Here is a 6,943-nt window from a genome sequence, read left to right on the forward strand (position 1 = left end):
ACAGCTGAGGGATGGACACTTGATAGTACCAAGTTCTGCATGAAATTCCCTTCTAACTCCCATGTACCACTGAAAGTCAATTATAGACCCACAGAAGAGTTTGGGTTGGAAGGGACCTTAAAAACCATCCAGTTCCAACCCCTCTGCCAGGGGCATGGACACCTTCTGCTGGAGGGGAGCATTACTTGAGCAACCAGGTTGCTGGAGGCCCTGCAACTGCTCCTCTTTGAAGCATGCACACTGTACTGCTTGAAGAGCAGTGGCTCCTTTGCTGTCTCTTGTGACCACTTTGAACATGAAAGCTGCTCCAGCAGAGGAGTAGCAACATCAAAGGTGGCTGCTGAGGTTGCTCCAGCGCAGCAGCCGCTGCGTGTGCTGCGTAGGTGAGCTGCTGGGAAGGTAGGAAGCCATGGGCAATCTCCTCAGGTGTACCAACAGCTTGTAAGCACTACTTTGTTTGGTAAAGCTTGAGTCTGGACCATTCAGCCCCTTTCAAGTTTGTCCCAGCATGAAAAAGAACTTGGCTTGCAAGCCTGTTGTGGACTTGACTGCTGTGGTTTGATAATTGAGGCTCAGCTTTGATTTTTGCCAGGTCAGATAAAGCTCTGCAGCCCTCCAAGGAGGTTTTTCCTGCCTTTGTTCAAAGAATGAGGCTTTGGGGGTTGGCTTGTTTGTAAGAGCAGAGGGGTGGGTGTGTGGCTTGTAACTGCTGGGTTTGGGCTTTCTTCTACCACGAGGTGAAACTTGGAACGCTTGCAGTCTCCAGGGTTTGGATACCTGCTCCTGTGCATAACTGCCTTGGCAGTAGGACTGGTTTGGGTGGGGGCTGAAAGGGAATGTGTGTGGAGAAGGCATCCTCTGGGGCAGCTCCTGGCTGCACAGTTGGTTTGAGCTCCCTGTGCCTTGCAGATAATCTGTTGCTGAGGCTGTTTCATTCCTGCAAGAGTGGTCAGGGGTTGGAACAGGCTGCCCAGGGAGGTGGTGGAGTCCCCATCCCTGGAGGGGTTCAAGAAACCTGGCACTTGGGGCTGTGGTGGTATTTGGTTGATGGTTGGACTTGATGATCTTAAAGGGCTTTTCCAACTCAAACTATGATTCAAAGTGTAAAGCTGAAAGCTCTCTTCAGTGCAGACAGGTCCTGCTTTCTGAGAGCAATCTCAAGATGTTACTGTGCTGCTCACCAGCTCTCCTGGGTCTCTTCTCACATGCAGCATGTGACAGGACAAGGGGAAATGGCCTCAAGTTGTGGCAGGCAAGGTTCAAGTTGAACATTAGGAACAATTTCTTCCCAGCAGGGGTTGTCAGGCACTGGAACAGGCTGCCCAGGGAAGTGGTGGAGCGCCCATCCCTGGAGGGGTTGAAAAGAGGTGTGGGTGTGGTGCTGAGGGATGTGGTTTAGTGGGAGTGGCTCAGCAGCAGTGCTGGATGTGTGAGCTCTAGGTGAGAGATCAAACTTGATGGTCTCAAAGGTCTCTTCCAACCTCAACAGCTGAATAACTCCAGAGATAAGCATGGAAGAAATCAGCTGGGACAGCAGAGACAAACTGCAGGTAAAAAGGTGTTAAGCCCCAGCCATGGTCTCCACCTCCTGTGGGTCCTGTGAGCAGAGCAGCTCCAGGGGATCCTCCCAAGGGTTTTACCTGCAGGCAGAGTGTGGTGTGTCACACAGCCCTGCTCCCCGGCCTGGCAGCCTCCGGTGCAGCGCGGCTCCGAACAGAGAAAGTTGCCATAACGACTGAATGAAATCAATTAGGCTAATAAGCAATTAAAATCTCATCCTTAGTGTTGCATAAACACAGTGTTTGGCTCATGAATTCTTAGCAGCTTTGCCTCCAGAGCTGGAGGTTCTGTTCCTCCTTTGCAATCTCAACGATTTTTGAATTAATGAAGCGTTTCATTTCTGCTTCAGAGAGTGCTGGGGGCAGGGTTTGGGCTGCAGTCTTCCTCAGAGAGCTGTGAACACCACTCAAACCCCTCAGAGAAGGAAGCACTCCTGATGGGATTCCCAGAGTGCTCCGTGCTGGCTTTGAGCCCATCTGTGGAGTCAGTGGGAGCCCGGGGTGGGAAATGTTGTCCTGGACCTAGAGAGGCAAATGCAACCCTTTCTTCTCTCACATGCTCCCTCCTTGACCTGCTGGGGCTCTCTGAATCTCTTGCTTCCTTTGTTGCCCCTCCAAGAACAAAGGCAGGAACAGCTCCTTGCTGTGGCTCTCACTTGTCAAGGATGGGGGAGCTGGGGTTGGTCAGGCTGGGGAAGGGGAGGCTGAGGGGAGAGCTCATTGCTCTCTACAGCTCCCTGGAAGGAGGTTGCAGTGAGCTGGGGGGTGGCCTCTTCTCCCTAGTCTCAGGTGATAGAAGGAGAAGCAATGGCCTGAAATTGAGGCAGGAGAGAGTTAGGTTGGAGAGGAGGAACAATTTCTTTGCTGCAAGAGTGGTCAGTGCCTTTCCTAGTGTGGCAGGGCTGCTGTTAGGACCTGTTGATATCATCCTCACCCCTCCAGGCTGTTTCAGCATGTTCCCCTGCTTGCTGGGCAGGTACCATGCAGTGCCTCGAAGGGCACAAGTTCTTTGGCAGCCTCCTGTGTGCACCTAGAGCTGTGCCTGCTGTGTGTAACACCTGAGTGGGGGACTCCAGGTACAGAGCTGTGGGTCTGAGTTACCCAGCAGTGGAAATGCAGCAGCTCTGTCGACTTTGGGAGGACCTGCACGCTTGCTCTCTGAGGATTCTACATAGCTGTGGGGAAAATAGTTCCAAGATTAGAGCTGAGTTTATAATCCCAACTCTCCCAGGATGTTTGGAAACCATTTCTGTGGTGGAAGTAAGTAAGCAGGCTTCTAATAAGGAGCAGCTGAGCCAGGGATCCAGGGGAGGCTTTTTCATCCAGGGCTCAATTATTAACTCTGTTGGGGAGCAAAAGGACTTTGAGGTGATGCTGGGTTTGGCTTGCTGTCCTGCCAGGATTGCAAAAGCAGGGGCTGGGATTCTGATGGTCTGTGGTGCTGATGATCAGAAACAAAGTGCTGTTGCAGTGCCAGCTCCTTGCCCAAGACATTGGCACAGTGTCAGGCAAACAAGAGGGGAAAGCTGCTCGGTGCCAAAGAGCAAAGTCATAGGGTGAGACTCTGGAATGGGCTGCCCAGGGAGGCTGTGGATGCCCTGGTTCAAGGCCAGGCTGGATGAGGCCTTGAGCAACCTGGGCTGCTGGGAGGTGTCCCTGCCCATGGCAGGGGTTGGAGTGGATGGTCTCTGAGGTCCCTTCCAACCCAAGCCGCTCTCTGATGATGTAGTTCTTCCCTCACTGTATTGGGAGACCAAAGGGACCCTGCAGGTGCCAGCTGAGGCTGTGAGCTCCTGCAGCAGCTACCTGCTGCCCCTCACTCCAACCATGCTGTAGGAAGCACTTTTGATGCTTTGCTCTTGAGGCCCCAGAGCTTCTCTTCTTGGAATGCCACTCAGCAAATGCAGCAGTGCTGGCTCATCAGAGGCCCTGTCCAGTGCATCCAGAGGTCACCTGTCTGATGGCTTTCACTTCTCTAAACTTCTATGGTGCCATTAAATGTAACCCTGCCACTGTTATCATCTCTGGGCCGTTGGGCAAAGCCACTCAGTGCTGGGAAAGCCATGTGAGCAGCTTCTATCATTTAGGACATCAAATGTGGCTCCCTTGAAGGCTTTGTTCTGTTCTCAGGAAGTGTACTTTGATCACTCACCTCCACAGCCTGCTGTTTCCACTGGAACAGTTCCACATCTTGAATGCTGGGTTGGTTCAGTCTTGAGCCCTTCACTTCAAGGACATTGAGAGGCTGGGGTAGGTCTGGAGAAGGGCAGCAAAGCTGGGGAAGGGGCTGGAGAACAGGGCTGGGGAACAGCAGCCCTGGAGTTGTGTAGTCTGGAGAAGAGGAGGCTGAAGGGAGACCTCATAGCTCTCTACAACTCCCTGGAAGGAGGTTGGAGTGATGTGGGGGTTGGTCTATTCTTCCCCAGGGACTGTTTCAGCACTTGTAGAGCATGAGGACCAGGAAGAGAGCAAATCAAACCAGCTGGCTGTGGGTTTACCAGGGCCAAGCCTGCTGCCCAGCTCAGCTGGGGTTTTTGGTAACGTGGGTGCAGCTCTCACTCAGCAGCAGACTTGGCACAGAATGTTTGCTGGGAAGCTTTGATCTCACCAGGCCATAGCTGCAAAGCAGAAAAGCCTTTGGGTCTCAGCTGTAGGGTTGAAGAACAACCAGGCAATTAACCTGTCAGCTGATCAGAGAATGGCACTGTGGAAAGAGGGAATCTTTTTGTTCCCACTTCACTGATCAGATAGATAGGCTGCTGCAGCTGCACATCCAGTCAGTGTGTGTTCACAAACACCACTCTGGGCAATTAGATGCAATTAAGCAGGATGTGATAGCAGCCAGCCCTGTGCAGGATGCTGCTGCTCACTGCCTGGCTTCAGAAAGCATTTCTGCAGGGTAAGAGGAGCCACAGATTCTGGGCTGCATCCCCAGCAAGGTGCAGAGCAGTCAAAGAAGGGGATTCTGCCTCTCTGCTCTGCTGAGACCCCCCCTGCACTGCCGTGTCCAGCTCTGGAGCCCCCAACACAAGAAGGACATGGAGCTGTTAGAGCAGGTCCAGAGGAGGCCACCAGGATGATCAGCAGGCTGGAGGACCTCCCCTGTGGGGACAGGCTGAGAGAGTTAGGGCTATTCAGCCTGGGGAAAAATCCAGGGAGACCTTAGAGAAGCCTTCCAGGATTTGAAGGCCCTGGAACCCCAGGGCTGAACTCTTCCTCTATGGCTTTCCACCCCCAGAGGGTTAAAGCCATGCTAGCTCTGCTCATCAATCCTTCTCTGCTTCCCTGGGGTTTAAGCTTTTACCTTATCTCTCTCTTTATATCTCTCCAGGCCAACCTTTCAGGCTCTGTGGCATGTGGAGCATGTGTGGTCCGTGCTGGCCATCACTTGATGCTGTTGCTCTGTGATGAGTTTGTGTCTTTTGGCATTACCTTTTGAGCTGTGAGGGGGAAATCATTCCTTTAGTAACAAGCAGTAGTCGACAGCGGTGCTTTCTACCTGCTGCTCAGCTTCACGCCGCAGAAAAGAGCAAACAAAAGGCTTTGTGCAATGCATTCCTCCTTGGAGGTGTCAGGCTGTCAGCTCTGCAGATCAAAGTCCTCTCTCAAGTAGCTCACACACTCCCCTGCACTCCCTCTTGTCCCTGCTTCAAACCCCGGTTCAAGAGGCTGGGTTGGGAGCAGCGCAGCTCTGCTATGGAGCTGCAGCCAGCTGAGCAAAGTCACCTCCCTCCCTGCCTGCTTGGAAAGCCTCACACAGCTGCCTGCAAAACCTGGCCTGGTCCTCTGCAAGGCAACTTCGTTCTGTGTGGAGGAAGCTGCCACATCCCCAGGCTGCTGCCTTTGGTGGTGGGGTGTGGGTCAGGGGCTTGGGCACAGCACAGGGCTACAAAGGTGCTGAGGGGACTGCAACAGCTCTGTGAGGAGAGAACTGGGGCAGGAATGTCAGGGCCTGGCCATGAGACTCTCATTGAAGGACTGAAAATCAACTGTTGTGAGAAGCATGTAAAAAAAAAAAGCAATAAAAAACTGAGAGGATGAAGGGTGGCTCAGGTCTGAATTCCTTGAACCTCCTCAGAGCACTGCCATGCCCTTCTGGGGCAAAGATGAGGAGAGCTGCTCTCCCTGCCAGCAGTTTGAAACTCTCAGGATGCTTTCAGTTGTTCAGGCCAGCAACACTTTCATCTTGTCAAATGAAGAGAAACAAAAATGAGATGGGAAGCAGAACCTGGTGGGGTTTTAACCTTCCTGGAGCTGGGAAACTCTTGGAGGATAGGATCCTGTGTGCCAAAAATAGCAGCAGAGCATGGCTTGGCCATTTGTCTGGTCACTTAACATTGACAACATACCACAGCTCTCAGGGATAAGCTCTCAGACTTTTTCCTTGGGGAGGATCTGGAGAGAAACCCAAGCTCAGAGGCAGAATTTGGATGGACAGAGGGATAGGTAGATAGAGGGATGGGAGGATAGATGGGTAGGTGGGTAGGCACTTCTGCAAGCAAAGAGCTGGCCAAAGGATACCCACAATGTCCTCCTGGTGAAGTAGAATGTGTTCAGCCCAAGACACAGATGTTCTCTGTTTGCTTTTGCTTCATGCTAGTCTGATAAGAGCAAGAGAGATAAGGAAGCAACCCCCCAGGGCCAGTGGTGCTCCAGGGAAGGAGTGCTGTGTGACAGCCTGTTTGGAGAGGAAGAGGCCAAGAGAAGTGGCCATGGCTGGTGTTTAAATTCAGAAGGAGGAGGTGGAGATGGCTCCATGGAAAAGGGGCAGTGGCTAATGTGAGGGGAGGGTGGGTGGGAATGCAGAGAGGCAAGATAAGGAGGAGGGGAATGGTGGCAGCCTCTTCTCCTGTGTGGTGCAGCTGATGGGAAAGGGCAGGGAAGTGCTTTGCTGTAGAGAAGCCTGTGAAGAAATGGGAGGGAGACAAAGGATGCTGAGGGAAATGATTTTCTGAGCTGACCTCACAGTGGCTCTCTGGGGGCTTGGAGGGCTTGATAGAAATCAGGTTCTTCTCCTAGGGTTCAGCTTCATTAGCATCAGAGAAATGAAACTTCCACAGATGAAACCACCTGCAAATAAGGAGAGCCAGGGGCAGAAGGAACAGACCTGACAGATAACTCCTCTGGGACAGAGGCTTTTAAAGTGCAGCCTGCAGGGCACACCAGGCTTGACAAGCCTCAGCATGCAGCCTGGAAGGGGAGCTTGCAAACCAAGGCACTGCACAGAATCACACAGTTGTCTCAGCTGGAGGAGAGCTTTGAGCTCATCGAGTCCAGCATTCTACCCACACCACCATGGCCATCAAACCATGCCCCCATGGCCACACATCTCTTGAACACCTCCAGGGATGAGGACTCCACCACCTCCCTGGGCAGCCTGTTCC

The sequence above is a fragment of the Melanerpes formicivorus genome, unplaced genomic scaffold (genome assembly GCF_026170545.1).
Source record: "Melanerpes formicivorus ecotype bairdi unplaced genomic scaffold, bMelFor1.0.p_v2 SCAF_27, whole genome shotgun sequence".
Classification (NCBI taxonomy): Eukaryota; Metazoa; Chordata; class Aves; order Piciformes; family Picidae; genus Melanerpes; species Melanerpes formicivorus.